General features: G+C 45.6%; 1 protein-coding gene across 2 annotated transcripts in view; it reads right to left on the bottom strand.

Annotated features, from left to right (window-relative positions):
* The window catches only part of nrip1 (nuclear receptor interacting protein 1), a 53,357-nt gene extending 37,781 nt beyond the window's left edge, over positions 1-15,576 (bottom strand). The window contains 1 exon segment of one of the 2 annotated variants that reach the window (NM_001097283.1): positions 15,367-15,576. The gene's annotated coding sequence lies outside the window, so the exon portion shown is untranslated. 2 annotated transcript variants of the gene reach the window in all.
* Positions 15,577-15,888: the final 312 nt, after the last annotated feature.

Below are 15,888 nucleotides of genomic sequence, written 5' to 3' on the forward strand. Positions count from 1 at the left end.
GTCCTGAACATTCTGGATAACAGGTCCCATACCTGTACAAGACTTTTAATGGCAACAAAATCATTTTTTTAATTTATTCAATCATTTTGTTGCCTTGTTCTCTCCTCCTGGTCCTGCAACACTGTACAAATAATGAAGGCAGAGATCTGCTCAGCATATTTATCGTAGCCATGAGTAGCTGAGAAATGAAACAGGCTGGGTCAGCCCAGTGTTGGCTCGCAGGGAAAATAATCCTTGTGCCGCCTCTGGTGTAAATTAATCAGAGCAAAGGTTACACAGGAGTAGAGAGCGGAAGATTCTGCAAGGAAGCTCAAATGTGTCAGATCAGTAGAACAGCCCCTCAGGACAATGCCCCCCCCCCGCACTCGGAACGTGAACGGAACAGTGATGGGAAATGTAGGGATTAAGGGAGAAAGAACGTAGTTGCACCGAATGCATTTAAAAAAACATGCGTCGCTAGTTCCAAACACGCAGGTCTCAGCCCGACTGCTAATCAAGCTATTCTGCTAAATGCTGACAGGCGCTGGGCTTGAGAGGTTGGGGGCACCACAGTGCTGTGAGCAGAGACATGACCACAAACAAAAAAAGTACATAATCATCTACAATGGCATTGTCATACTCTGATTAACCTCCTGGGCACTGGGGCAACTTCCTGGGGTTTTAGACTGGTAATCACTCTCCCCAACCTTCCTGGGGTGTTAGACTGGTTATCACTCTCCCTACCTTTTGGAGGGTTAGACTGGTTATCAATCCCCATACCTTCCTGTGGTATTAGACTGGTTATCATCCCCCCCACCTTCCTGGGGCAAATTGTCAGCCTGCGCTTATTTGCAATTTTTATGTATATATCAGGACAGACTGATGCCATTTACTGGACTGTCCAATTGTCACCACAACGGCCCAGCCAAACTGCACGAGCACTAGGCCTCATCCTAAATTAATGTTAACAATAAAATTGGGTATTTTACACGTTTTGCAGTTTTGCTGAAGAAGAAGCCAAAATGCCTGCCCTTCACCATTAGTCATTCTTTATTCAAAATTAATTTCTCTCTGCACCGCACTTACATAGAATGTAAATACTGCTGCTTACTGTCACTGTTATGGTACATTAGTAACTATGTATTTATGGGATAACAGAACACCTGCACCAGGATTTAGTGGTTTATAAACTTTGACCCTGTAGCTCAGCAGCACCTGCACTTAGTGAATGTGAAATACCCCAGTACCTCGCCCAAGGCCAAGGCCGGAATATCCCTTTATTTAAAACCGAGCTGCAAACTCGTTAAGGGAGTTCTACGTTTTCACCCTTAAATTTTAAGCTAACTGACTTTCAAGCTGGGCTTTCAGGGGTATCTAAGAGAGCAAATCTCACCATAATTGGACTTTAGGCTAAGCCCTCCCGGCCCTGCGCTAATCCCCTTCAGGTGCAACTCCACACTTTCGGAACCACTGCTTCATGCATAAAGGAGCCAGTAAATGTTGCAAAGTCATTAGCTATGCGACTCCAGCCTGAATGTATTTGAGCAAGGCCAAAAATGTATTTGCACCCCGAGGCAATGCTATTTGTATCCGTTTTGTGGCCCCACCAACGTACATAACCATTTTGCTGGCTTCCTGCTAATATTTGCACAAATACTTTCCCTTTAAAATGAGGAAGCAGGTTGTTTTGAAGTGTAAAAGTGTCGTTATAAGTTGTGTAACACACCCAGCGAAAGGCGCAGGGCATTGGGTGCAAGGCTGGTCCCGGGACCTGGACGTGTGTTTTCCCAAGAGGTGTGCCAATATCTCCTCTCCAGCCTGCCGTTCACAGTCAACATTCTCTCTCCCACCGGGTGCCAAGTCAATCACAAGTCCTTGAGGCTGTGTTAATATTAGACAACGCGGCCTGACCTCCACTTGTCATTAAACAGGAGAACAACCTTGAACTGTAAAGGAACTCCGAACATTATCCCCAACAGCTTATGCTCTCATCAACATTTTATTAATAGTATCGCATTACCTGCCATCCAGCTCCGGCTCTGACCTCTCAAAGTCACGCGCTGTGACATAAACACATTGCCCTACAGAGAAGGAATCCGGTCGGCCAGGTCTGCAGTCGGAACGTGCAGGGAAGTGGATGTTTCGCAGTCTGACACCTGAAGTTGTAACAATGCTTCAAGGAATGTGCTCCGCCGCTCCACCCGACTCATGCACCACCGCACGTCTGGCCAGTTTATTAGAGGGCTAAGCCAAAGTCTAACGTGGAGGATAACCCTCACAACAACGTGCAGCCATTCCCCCCCCCCATCAGCACAAATCCTAAAATCTGGTCTCAATATGACCAACGTATCTACCCGTGCGTGGCCACGAGGGGCTTCCATTCAGTTGCTGTCACTTTACAATAATTATCCTATTATCACTTGTAAGGTGCTGAGCCGGGTTTAAGTCCCTGAACGTAGCTGATCTCGCCACTCACTCCATAATACGTTAAATAAAAGTATGCAGTCGGGCACAGCTCATAATCTCTACATGTTACTGGGAAAGTGGATCCTGCATGATCATTATCCTTAATCTCCATAGTGCCAACATATTCTAAGGTCCCTATCGTATGCACACACACCAAGGTCGGTTTTATTGGGAACTAATTAACCTGGCTGTTTGTTTGGTTAGGGGCACACACCAGGTCACACATGGTGCCCAGTCAAGCCTTTGGCTTTTCCAGCTGAAGTTAACATAACCCATGAGTTGCATCCAATCTAAAGGACAGGCTGAGGAAACATTCAGTGCATTGAGTTACACTCCCTTTTTCAAGTCATTCAGTAAACAAAATAAAAAGGCCAAGCAAAACTAACATGGCAGGGAAATGCACCGAATTGTCACAAACTGAAGACGCTTCCTTAATTAAGGTGACATTTTCACGTACTGACCTTTTGTTCTGTAATATTAAACCTGTGAAGCAAAAGTTCAAACGCTTAGGAAAAATAAACATCGATGGGGAATGCGACGCGCTTCCGCTGGGGAGAGCGTTGTTTGCACTGCCATCTGGGTCAGGGTTTACTGGCAAACCTGTCTGCAACAAAAATGCATGAAGTCTTTGTCTGGCTGCCTCCACAGCGCACAAGGGCTACGGCTTGCCACCTGGCCACTATTGTAACAGCCCAGCCAGTAAAAAGGAAACTCTGTGCCAATTGTATTAATTGGAGGGAGGGATAAAAGAGGTTCCCGGAAAAGGTGGTAGCCCTAATAAAGATTGGCAGTGTAATTCCCATCAGTCCCTGCGCCACAGGAGCTTACAATCTAAGGTCCCCATCACATTCACAAACACAAGAAGGGGGGAAATTACAGAGTCCTTGCAGATATTGCCCTAGCTGGTATTGTGCCCAGGCACAGGCCTGCTCTCCTAACTATTTATCCTGCTTGATAGCACTTTTATCTTAAAGGGCACCTATTGAGCACCAAGTCTTTGCAGACACAGCACACTCTCTGGGTGGAGGGAACCAATACTATAACAGTGGGCCTCCAGCAGGTGTTCCCAAACTACAGCTCCCAGAATCCTCGGAGACCAAAAAACATTTACAACATCACTCACGTATACTATAACTGACTCTATGGTAAAAGCATGAGCATGTCTGGCTTGTAGTCCTCCACTTGCTGCTGAAGTACATTTCCCATGATCCTTCAAAGTAAAAGAGCCCATAGGAAATAGAGGAGAGAGGCTCTGTCCCCAGCACAAGCTTCTGTTAAACTTATCCTTGAAAAGCGGATCAGTGTCAATGAATAAATGGATTTCCAGTAAGCAATTCTACAGAACTCAATTCTCCGATGTCTATGGGGCAGCCTGAACTTCATTACTGATTGAGATAGATTAATCCCTCCTTTGGCTGGTTACAGAGAAAAATAAAAATATCTCCCACATCTGGATAGTTCCAGGCAACTAAATACAGCCACCGGAAAAGGAAGGTTGTCCATACAAGTATGTGCGGTGTGTGCAAAAGAAACTTCATTTTTTATTGTGTATAAAAGGCGTCACACCAGAGAGCAAAGTCTTGGGCTCAACAACAGGTGCAGGATGCAAGGTTTGCAATGATGGGTTAATATATGTATATACATATGTACATATATTCGCTTTTTCTCTGCCTTGTTCTTGATAATAAGTAACCTACATGTAAATCCATGTCAGGTGGCAAAAACAATCTTTTCTTTCACGCTGAAATGTTTTTATAGTGGCCTGAAGGCATGGTGCTCCTATCTGTATGATTCTGGGGTGTGGGAGGAAACCCACAAATACATGAAGAGAAAAAACACAAACACCTTGCAAATTGTGCCCTGGCTGGAACTGAACTAAGAACACTGGTGTTAAGGTCCCCATACACGGCCGATTGTAGCTGCCAATATCGGTCCCTTGGAACGATTCGGCAGCTTTTCCGCCCGCGTAGGGGCAGAAACGAGGGGCCTGCCCGACTGATATCTGGCCTGAAATTGGGCAGATATCAATCGGCCAGGTTAGAAAATTCAGTCGGATCGGGGACCGCATTGGCTCGTTGGTGCCCCATTGGCGAACATATAATTCGATCGTTTGGCCCCAGGGCCAAACGATTGAATTAGCCTACACGCTCCCTGATATCGCCCACCCGTAGGTGGGGATATCGGGTGAAGATCCGACCGCTTGGGGACCTTTACACAGCAGCACCCACGAGCCATTTTGCCACACACAACCACATTAGATATCAACTAACATTATAATATGCAAGAGTTGTGAATAACCTATATCCTTTCATCAGTAATTACCAATGTCACATGACCTACTTAAAATAGTGTGTTAGTACATAACGTTAATTTCCGCAGCCCATATAAACAGTGGGAAGGGTAATTATCAGTGGCAACTGTTTGGTTGGTTCATGATCTGTGTATAAGCACTCGGCCTGGCATCCTGGACCTTCATCTAATCATGGAGCTCCTCTGTGACCAATATCCTTATATATTACACAAGGGGGTTACACTGTTGCCTATACTAATGGCACTTACTTTTCTGGCATGGGTGTACCTCCCCTGAGCAAAGGGACCGACCCCACTGAACAACCTCATCCGTAATCATTACAGACTTTCCTCCTACGTCAATGTCATGTCCAGCAGTCGCCTCCTGCAACTGTCACGGTGGCCCCCAATGTGACCGCGCTCAGCAGTATGGCAACTTTCCATTCAAGTCACTGCTGACAGACTGCAGCCTGGAAACACAGAATTTGAGTGATGCAATGTCAACAGCAATAGTGCGGGGGGCACGTTACTTAAGGAGGGGCATTTTAAAGGGGCACATCATATGTAGAAGTCATCACACGTGAGCTGACAGTTGCTAGAAGCCAGTCTTACTCATGTCTAAATGATGCCATGCCCCCCTTAAAAGGACAGGAGCCATGTGTATGAGCCCTATATATAACTAACGTGTTGTGACCTCGGCATACACTCTGGGGGCCCAGCATTCATTTGTGCTGTTTACTCCATCAACAAGAGGCTGGAACCTTCAAGGCTTCATTTGGGGATCGAACTCTAGTTTGCATGGGATTTTATAATAATGTAACTGTGCGACCTGGCCAAGAAAGCACTCAGACAGGCCGAAAATGCAAATTAAATAATAGTGAGGCGCGTTTATGGATTTTAGCGTTAATATTCATGAAACGTCATGGGCAAAGTTAAATTAGAACCAAAGGTTAAAACCCTGAAGGGGCCAATACAGTGGGCATCCACCATGCGGTAAACTGCCATCCTTGTGGCCTGTGCCTATGGGTATCTTTCAAAATAAAATAAAAAATCACAGTAGACCAGGGTACTGTCATTAAGGGTGCTGTGCCATCATTCCCAAACAAAATATACACTGGGCCAGAAATACTATAGTCTGCACTGGGGGCACTTGGGTAATTGAACAATAGCAACACCCAGTGCCAGGTTCTGGCAGCAAATGACTTCCTTAGATCCAGTAACTCGGAACGGCAAGGCAGCGTCAAGGCCTAATAATGAGTAAGAGGCTGAATGACTCCAATTCAGTGCCACTGGGCTGCTGTATAACAGACACAATGCAATGGCCAACGCTTCCTAAAGGGGAAGTTAAGCCAAGGTACTGCAAGGGCAACAAAGCAGAAATACTAAATTAAAACAAATTATTCTTATAGAAGGAAAAAAGTTGGAAGCTTGGCTCCTCTGGAAACAAAAGGGTCAGTGGCTCCATCAAAAGCTCCTAAATATCAACAGAACAGTAAAGTCTCTATATAAAGAAATGCAAACAAAGATAAGAAAACGAACAACCAACAGCCATGCAAATGCCAGGGTAAAGGGATAAACTCATAACATAAAGAGAACCACGGCACTACTGAATGATGTCGCAATTTATAATAGCACTAAATTTCCTATATTTATGTACATTAAATATACAGTAGTATTGTTTGGCCTTGCCTTAACTTATCACTCCAACTCTCACAGCTAGTTCAAATACAGAATATGCATGTTGGCACTGTAGCAAATATAAATGGCACAATGGGCAATTTCAAGCATTCTGCTTCCCCACTGGCATGGCATCAATTACTTGGAAGCCAATCTCCTTATTCATTTCAATGACAATCCCTTTGCTGCTGTTGTTCAGGCAACTGCCATACAAGTTCAGGGAGAGTGATTTCAAAAATTTAGTACTTCACCCATGGGGTTACGAAATGCTAAGGATTGCTCTTTGTGCCATAGCCCCAAAGGGCAATTTATCCTGGCATATTCAACCTGAAACCACAAGAAAAATTCTAAATATGTGCAATAGCCATAAGAACTTACGCCTTGCCCCTTGGTTGTAAACGTATAGTAAACTGGTATTAACCACATAGTAATATGGTGATGCCAAAGCAAATAGAATGCACAAAAGTCTCAAGTATCTTGTATATTAGGTGCATAGACATACAGGTATAGGATCTGTTATCCCCGAGACCCGTTAGTCAGAAAGCTATGAATTACAGAAAGATCATTCCCTATAGATGACATTTTAATGCAATAAATCAATTTTTTAAAAATGATTTCCTTTTTCTCTGTAATAATAAAACAGTACCTGTACTTGATCCCAACTAAGATATAATTACCCCTTATTGGGGGCAGAACAGCCCTATTTGGGTTTATTTAATGGTTAAATGATTCCCATTTCTCTGTAATAATAAAACAGTACCTGTACTTGATCCCAACTAAGATATAATTACCCCTTATTGGGGGCAGAACAGCCCTATTGGGTTTATTTAATGGTTAAATGATTCCCTTTTCTCTGTAATAATAAAACAGTACCTGTACTTGAGCCCAACTAAGATATAATTAATCCTTATTTGAGGAAAAACAATCCTATTGGGTTTAATTAATGTTCAAATGATTTTTTTGTAGACAAGGTATGGAGATCCAAATTACGGAAAGACCCCTTATCCGAAAAACCCCAGGTCTCAAGCATTCTGGATAACAGATCTCATACCTTGTAAGCTCTTTTGGGCAGGGCCCTCTTCACCTCTTGTATCGGTTATTGATTGCTTTATATGTTACTCTGTATGTCCAATGTATGAAACCCACTTACTACACAGCGCTGCGGAATATGATGGCGCTTTATAAATAAATGTTAATAATAATACCTGTATATATTTACAGAGTGTTATAAGAGAAACTTTAAATGCTTATTTTAAAGTAACCCTTTATATTCTTTTCACCATGTTCTCTATAAGAAGCTTCATGTAAACAGCACCCCCAATGACTTAATTTAACCTGAGGTTACAGAGTGTGATCTGGCATTTCACAACATGTTCTTCCGACGTGAGCAGAGACAGGCTCTGGCTTGTGTGTGTTTCTCGCTTTGGTACAGGGTTACGCTGCTGAATCACCTCTGTACATACTGTCCGCTTGGTGCTCTGATGTTCCGCTAACAGTAAGGAAGCGCAGCCTAATGACGTGCCCAATGTACAAACGCCCAATGAACATTCCATCCCACCCAAACCCCATAAGTACATCTTTATGTATAGAACTGGGGGTTTCTATACTGCATTTATAGGCAATTAAATGCTATACGGCAAATGTCACAAACACAAACCAAATACTGCATTGTAATGCACTCCCATAGACCAAGGCAGTCACCTTATGGCACACTACGCACATACCACTGGGGTTCGCCGCTACTATTCAAATCAGGGTTTCAAGGCTGAGGTACAACATTGGACTTTACTTAACTTAGACCGGCTCTCGATGAACCGCAACTTCTGAGTGGCTCTATAGTCAAAATCGGGAGAGCCAAAGCTTTAAAGGGGATGCAAAGTCGAAGAGAAAACTTGCCCATGGTGCTTTTCGGAGCACTTTTGCAATTTGGTTATTTCTTTTTTTTTTTTTGTTTTCATGATTTTTTTTTTTGAGAGGCAGATACATTAGATAGCTTCAAGGAGGGGTGGGATTGGGTGCCTTCTTAGCAAGTGAGGAAATACAGGGCTCTTAGTACAAGTTGATCCTGGGACTGGTCCGATTGCCATCTTGGTGTAGGGAAGCAGAGAGAGCTGCTGAACCAAAGTTCCGGTGTAGCAGTGCAAAACTGCTTATCAAAAGCACAAAACAGGGAGTTTTTGAACTCTGTACTTTGCACCCAGAGGTGCAAATCTTCGTGCTGAATGTAACGCTTGGGTAGACGCCACACTGGCGTTCCTTACAGCATATACAGTGCTCTACACCTTGCACCAGCTTCGTAATTCAGTGCAACGTGCAGCCACTCATGTAAGTACTCCATGTATGGGACACGGGTAGAGTGTGATGTCCCTTAGTGCGAAAGCACTTGCACCCCTAGTAGGGTAAATGATCCCTACAGTCCCATTTCCCCACACTCCGCAAAAACATAGAGTCAGTGTAATTGGTAATAGGAGAAGATCTGAATAGAAAAATAAGTGCTAAAAAGCAACAATAACTAAACTGTAGTTTCACAGAGCCAATAGTTTCTTGGCTGTGGGGGTCAGCGACCCCCATTTGAAAGCTGCAAAGAGTTAGAAGAAGGCGGCAAATCATTCAAAAACTTGAAATAAGAAATAATGAAGACCAATTGAAAAGTTGCTTAGAACTGGCCATTCTGTAACATACTAAAAACTAATGTAAAGGTGAACCTCCTCTTTAAATCGCAAGCTCCACTGGTGCAGACTGATGGGAATGACGATGTATCTCCCTCTGAATGTGCCACACAACCTGTCAGCACTATATACATATTCACAAATAATATTTCTATGGTAGGATGTGTGATTCAGTAAAATGAGACTTGGCTTGGGGTCTGAATACTTTTGCAAGGTGCTGTAAATACAGTGTAACCACGGAAACACAAAACAACAAATGCCAGTTGCATACAGAACCACTACGTACATCAGCTTCATCCCCCTCTCTAGCCTTCCCGGAGTTCCTCTTCCTATCCCAGGAGTTGCATGACCATATAAAAGCACAAGGTGTCATGGAACTCCAAGGTGACTTCCAGTATCCTCATATTTTACAACAGGGGGTACTTATAATACACATCTTTCAGTGAGTCATGTGAAACAAATGGCATCGCTAAGCGCCACGTATAACTGATGGCATCACTAAGCACTGTTTATCAGGATATCATTAACAAAATATTAACGGTTCTTGTGTATTGTAATTAAATTGAACTTCCTGTTCATTAATGCAACTGACACAGGGTCAAGGTCTGACAATAACCCCAGCCAGCAGCCACTGGTTACATGTATCTTACAAGAACACAGTGCCAACATATTCCAGATGACGGTGCCAAGGAGATCTCGTAAACAAAGGGGCGCAAAAAAGGTCATTAGGAATCTGCACGCATGCCACCAATAGTTATGCCTTTCTTATTAATGGGCAGTACTTTATCCAAATCCTGGGGATGCATCCTGGCTTCCTTGCAATACAAATGCAAGGCCACATACTTTACTACAGCCACTGAGGAACTATAACTCACAGAAATAATCCCAGGAACTATAACTCCCAGCTGCTGTGAAGAAGCATGGGGGTTGCAGGCCAAGGTTACCTATGACTAGTATATTGTATGATCTTGATGTAAAGTACAATGCCCATCATTAAATCTAGTTATCTTTTAAAGAAAATGTTCTATATAACCCCAGTACTTCCCAGGGGCTTAGGTGAGAATTCCCCCAGGGGCAGCACTGCAGTTCAACATTCCAAAAAACTACAGGCAGGTTAAAGTAATACTGTCATGATTTTTATGGTATACTTTTTATTTCCAAATTACACTGTTTACATAGCAAATCATTTACTCTGCCATTTAACATTTTATTCTTGAACCAACAAATGTATTTTTAGCTGTAATATTGGTGTGTAGGCGCCATCTCAGTACACTGTGCCTGAGTCTGAGCTTTCAGAAGGAGCCAGGGCTACACATTAGAACTGCTTTCAGGTAACCTATTGTTTCTCCTACTTTCATGTAACTAGAGGAGTCCCAAGCCGGACCTGGATATCTTATTATTGAGTGCTATTTTGATACCTACTGGGAGCTGCTGTCTTGTTTCCTTCCTATTGTTCTGCTGATTGGCTGCTGGGAGGGGGGGGGGGGGATATCGCTCCAACTTGCAGCTCAGCAGTAAAGTGTGACTGAAGTTTATCAGAGCACAGGTCACATGGCTGTAGCACCCAAGGAACTGAAGAATATGGCTAGCCTCGTGTGAAATTTCAAAATTAAATATAAAAAAAATCTGTGTTTTGAAAAACAGATCACAATGCAGGATTCTGTTGGAGAAGCTCTATTAACCAATGGGTTTTGAAAAAAAAAAAAAAAACATGTTTTCCCATGACAGTATTCCTGATAAAACAGACCCTAAGATTGCAAGCTCCACTGGGCGAGGGACTGATGTGTCCCATCTCTGTGCGACACTCCCTGCTGGGATTCTGCACAAGGGCAGGGGTGACTCACAAACCCATTAACGTGTAATTTAAATAAATAGCTGTGATGTTTTTCCTTTCCCCTCCAAGATAAGGAGTACTTGAATAGACAAAAGATTGGTTAAAGGTTACCCAAAAAGGTCCAGCCTTATGGCCCCGGGATACTACTATTCCTGTCAGTATCTGCCTTCATAGTGTTTGTTTCACTGAACTGGCTAAAGGAGGAAAACTGGCAGCCTGCGACTGAACTAAAACTCTCAGCAGTCCCCAGGGCAGTTCAGCGGCAGCTTGAGAGTCGCATGCGGAAGATCACAGAAGTCGAGGAACAGAAATACTTTCCAGACTTCATCGCAGGGAAGCATTACAAAAACAATCCCCCATCCGCCCACCATGCAGTTGGTCCCTGTTTTGAGACTGACGGGCTAAAATTGCAAAGGCGGTAATGGGATGAGATCACTATCTTCCCCCGAAGACATGAGGATACATTTAAATACATGTTTCATGGGCACAGAGAGCAGATAAAGGATTCTAATCTGTAAAATCTCTGGGTTTTATCTAATCTCCCATCTCTCAGGCCATCGAACTCAGGGAGCGACATATGGCATAAAGAAATTCTCACTCAACTTCTCTGCTTAGCAAGGCAATGTCAGGTCCAGCACTCGAAGGGTGGCATTCACAATTAGTAAAAATCCATGTACAATCTCCTTAATATATCTGAATTTATTGTGTGAAGAAACTGGCAGGAACATCCACACGAGACCAGAGCTGTGCTGCCATCCCATAATACCCTTTATTTAAATACTTCAACTTCATTTCTTCGTCTAATACAGTGCTTGGAAATTGCTTGTCCACTTCTGGAGCAGTGGAGTTTGTTCTCCTGGACTGCTCAGCTTACTTATTTTAAAGGGCAAGTCAAGTGAAATGCACTGGGGGTGCCAAACTGTTCTGTAGCAAATATAATCGCTTATCGATATTGGGCAACTGCAAGGTATCATGGGTAAATTAATGTAAGATGTTGGCAAAGTGTGCCCAAACCAAATACCCAGGTCGGTATGTTTTTTCATTAAGAGTATCATCAGCCTGGGGTCTAGGGTCAGTAAATATATTCACTGATGGGTGCCTAATACATTGCAACCCCTGCCTGTGAACTGCAATTTACGTGTCCCATGGCAGTGGTTGGTCAAAACACCCTACTTGTTCCTTATGTAGGAGGAGGACCACCTGTCACAGTGCATCATTTTGAGCCCTTTCCATTAAATCACAGTACTATAGTATAGACTTCTGCTGCAGGGTGGCCTGGGAGTGAAGTGGGCCCTGTGGGGCCCTAATTAATAATCAATTTAAAAATGTATTGGACTTTTTATTTCAGAAAAATAATTAGCTGAGGGGCCCAATAACATCTAGTAACACTGTTATGAGAGGAGACAATCAGACAGGGGCATTTTTGTGCGCTGACCCCATGTGCCTATGGGCCCGCAGTTCTGCAGTGATTAATACAATGGATTTGTGACTCCTGTGACAAAAATACTGTCCTGCAGATCTAGATAAAAAGCTTAGCCACAAAGCAAAGCAGTCGGAATGGAACTGCATGCAGGCGGCACAAAGTAGCCCGCTGATGAGCTGGAAATATAACTCCAAATGAAATCCTGAATTCTGTGCCTTTAAAACTGACAGATCTAGAACTTTTAGTTTCTATGCCAATAGAACAACACATGGAGACCAATGTAAATAACATGGGGGGGGGGGGCAAGGCTCGGGCACAAGGAGCTCTACTGGGAAACGCAGATGCTTCCATGAAGAGAATCCCCCCATGCAATGTAATATCAGCAGAGAGCAAGATAAAACATGAAGCAATGAGGGCTACACAGGCTTCTAATCTGTGGGACTGCAAAGAAACTGTAACTGCAGCATAACGGGAATATAATGCAATATTTTCCTGGGTGGGCTTCCACTAAAATAGATGGGGGTCCTGAAGAGTAAGAGGGAACAGTTCTGTCCAGACGTTCCACACCACTCCCCCCCACCGGATCCGAGAATGAATTCTATGTACAATGAGGAGCAGCCCGTAGTGGGTGAATCACAATGCAGCTGTCTTGCCCAAAGCCGTAACCCGGGCACGGTGCCAGATAGTGGCCAGTTACTGTGACTCACCGAACCAGAAGTAGTCAATTTCCATCCTGAACTCATCCCTCTGGGAATTTCTAGGTGTTTAACTCGTCCACGTCCAATCGGAGGCCTCGGAAGTAGTTAAACTGCAACTTCCAGAAGCTCCCAACAGCCTGGCATGTTCTCCCTTCAACCCACTACTTGGGTGCTGGGAGTGTAATCCAACAACATGCAACCTGACTGAACAGCTGTTACTAGAACTACAACTCCCAGAATCCCCATCCAAAAGGAAGCAAGGGGTGGTAGTTTCCTAACAGCTGGAGGGCCACAGCTGCTAGGGCAGGGGGCTCCAAACTGACCAAGTTGTACCCTAACATTTATGCCATAAAATGACTTTTTAGCCACAGTGTTTTGGGGGACACCAAACAGCCCTTTAACTCCCAACACCCCCCCCCCCCCCAGTTCCTAAGCAGAGATATGTACGAAAAGAAAACAGAAAACATACACAAGAGCAAGTATTCTAAACAGAGGAGTTACTATCTACACTGCTAGTAATGGCACACCAGATATACAGTTATTAGCCACACTGCTAGTAATGGCACGCCAGATATACAGTTATTAGCCACACTGCTAGTAATGGCACGCCTGATATACGGTTATTAGCCACACTGCTAGTAATGGCACGCCAGATATACAGTTATTAGCCACACTGCTAGTAATGGCACGCCAGATATACGGTTATTAGCCACACTGCTAGTAATGGCACGCCAGATACACAGTTATTAGCCACACTGCTAGTAATGGCACCCTGGATACACAGTTATTAGCCACAGTGCTAGTAATGGCACCCTGTATACACAGTTATTAGCCACACTGCTAGTAATGGCACCCTGGATACACAGTTATTAGCCACACTGCTAGTAATGGCACTCTGGATACACAGTTATTAGCCACAGTGCTAGTAATGGCACCCTGGATACACAGTTATTAGCCACACTGCTAGTAATGGCATGCCAGATATACAGTTATTAGCCACACTGCTAGTAATGGCACGCCAGATATACGGTTATTAGCCACACTGCTAGTAATGGCACGCCAGATATACGGTTATTAGCCACACTGCTAGTAATGGCATGCCAGATATACGGTTATTAGCCACACTGCTAGTAATGGCACCCTGGATACACAGTTATTAGCCACACTGCTAGTAATGGCACTCTGGATACAGTTATTAGCCACAGTGCTAGTAATGGCACCCTGGATACACAGTTATTAGCCACACTGCTAGTAATGGCACCCTGGATACACAGTTATTAGCCACACTGCTAGTAATGGCACCCTGGATACACAGTTATTAGCCACACTGCTAGTAATGGCACCCTGGACCCACAGTACTTAGCCACAGTGCTAGCAATTTACTGTTTGAAGCCACCATGAATTCCCAAATCTCACCCCCACCCATCTCCCTATCACCTGAGAGAATGTGTTTATTTGCCCCTAGATTTCCTGCTTCCCTCTCAGCTCCCTGCCCCCATGTGTGACTCTCCCCTGTGCTGACAGGTCACAGCCATTGTGCTTAGGGCAACCCTGCAGGCAGTCAGCCCCTCAGCCCTTTGCCCCCTGACACTGGTGGGTTTCCTTGAGTGTCCCTCTGGGTGCTGCCCCCCCCTGCCATCCCTCTGGGTGCTGCCCCCCCCCCGCCATCCCTCTGGGTGCTGCCCCCCCCCCCGCCATCCCTCTGGGTGCTGCCCCCCCCCCCTGCCATCCCTCTGGGTGCCACATCCCCAGGGTACAACATTACCTCATTTCCAGCAGCCCCACAGCCAGCGGTCCCCCCGCAGAATGCCAGACACATCCCCGGGCAGTGCTGGGCACACACCGCTACACATCCCCGGGCAGTGCTGGGCACACACCGCTACACATCCCCGGGCAGTGCTGGGCACACACCGCTACACATCCCCGGGCAGTGCTGGGCACACACCGCTACACATCCCCGGGCAGTGCCAGCCCCTCAGTGGCCTCCCATGGCAGCAGCAGCGCCTTGATTGCAAACTTGAGCGCTATAGCCGCTGCACGGCCAGTGGATCTCACAGCAGCCCCTGCCTCTTATCAATCATGTTTGTGCTTCCTGGTAACTGATCCCCCCCCCCCGGCTGAGTCAGACACAGGGCTGAGACTGGAGCGCTACAGCCAGGGCCGGGGTTAGACAGAGCGGCCGCTGCCAATACGTGAAGGCTTGGTCCCCCCTTACATAAATCAGTGATGTCCAACCTGCAGCGCCTCCAGCTGTTGTTAAACTACAGCTCCCAGCATCCCCTGACAGCCCTTCTTCCAACAATGCTAGAGAGGCGGCGGCGGCACACTTACCCTTTGCTGGGAAGCACACGCATCACGTATCCAGCCGGCTCCTTGCACAGTGCCACAGCCACTCCACATGGGCCCAGCCCCACGATACCCTGTAGCCGATAATAGAAGCAGCGACAGTCGGTGCAGCAGCGTCGGCAGCAGATAGTTTGTAGAGCGCAGGGAAAGCTGCGTCTTACTCTCCTTCTGATTCTCTGCCTCCCTCCTTCCCTCTCTCTGGTTCTGCGCTCTGCAGCAATGTCTGAGTGTCACAGCCTCCCCGCAGCACTGTAACCCACCTCCTGCTCAGCCGGCACCCTCCTGGCCCCTCCCACCGGCCTGTCACTCACACACTGACCCAGCCTCCCCGCAGCACTGTAACCCACCTCCTGCTCAGCCGGCACCCTCCTGGCCCCTCCCACCGGCCTGTCACTCACACACTGACCCAGCCTCCCCGCAGCACTGTAACCCACCTCCTGCTCAGCCAGCACCCTCCTGGCCCCTCCCACCGGCCTGTCACTCACACACTGACCCAGCCTCCCAGCA

Source organism: Xenopus tropicalis, chromosome 2 (assembly GCF_000004195.4).
Source record: "Xenopus tropicalis strain Nigerian chromosome 2, UCB_Xtro_10.0, whole genome shotgun sequence".
In the NCBI taxonomy this organism is placed as follows: Eukaryota; Metazoa; Chordata; class Amphibia; order Anura; family Pipidae; genus Xenopus; species Xenopus tropicalis.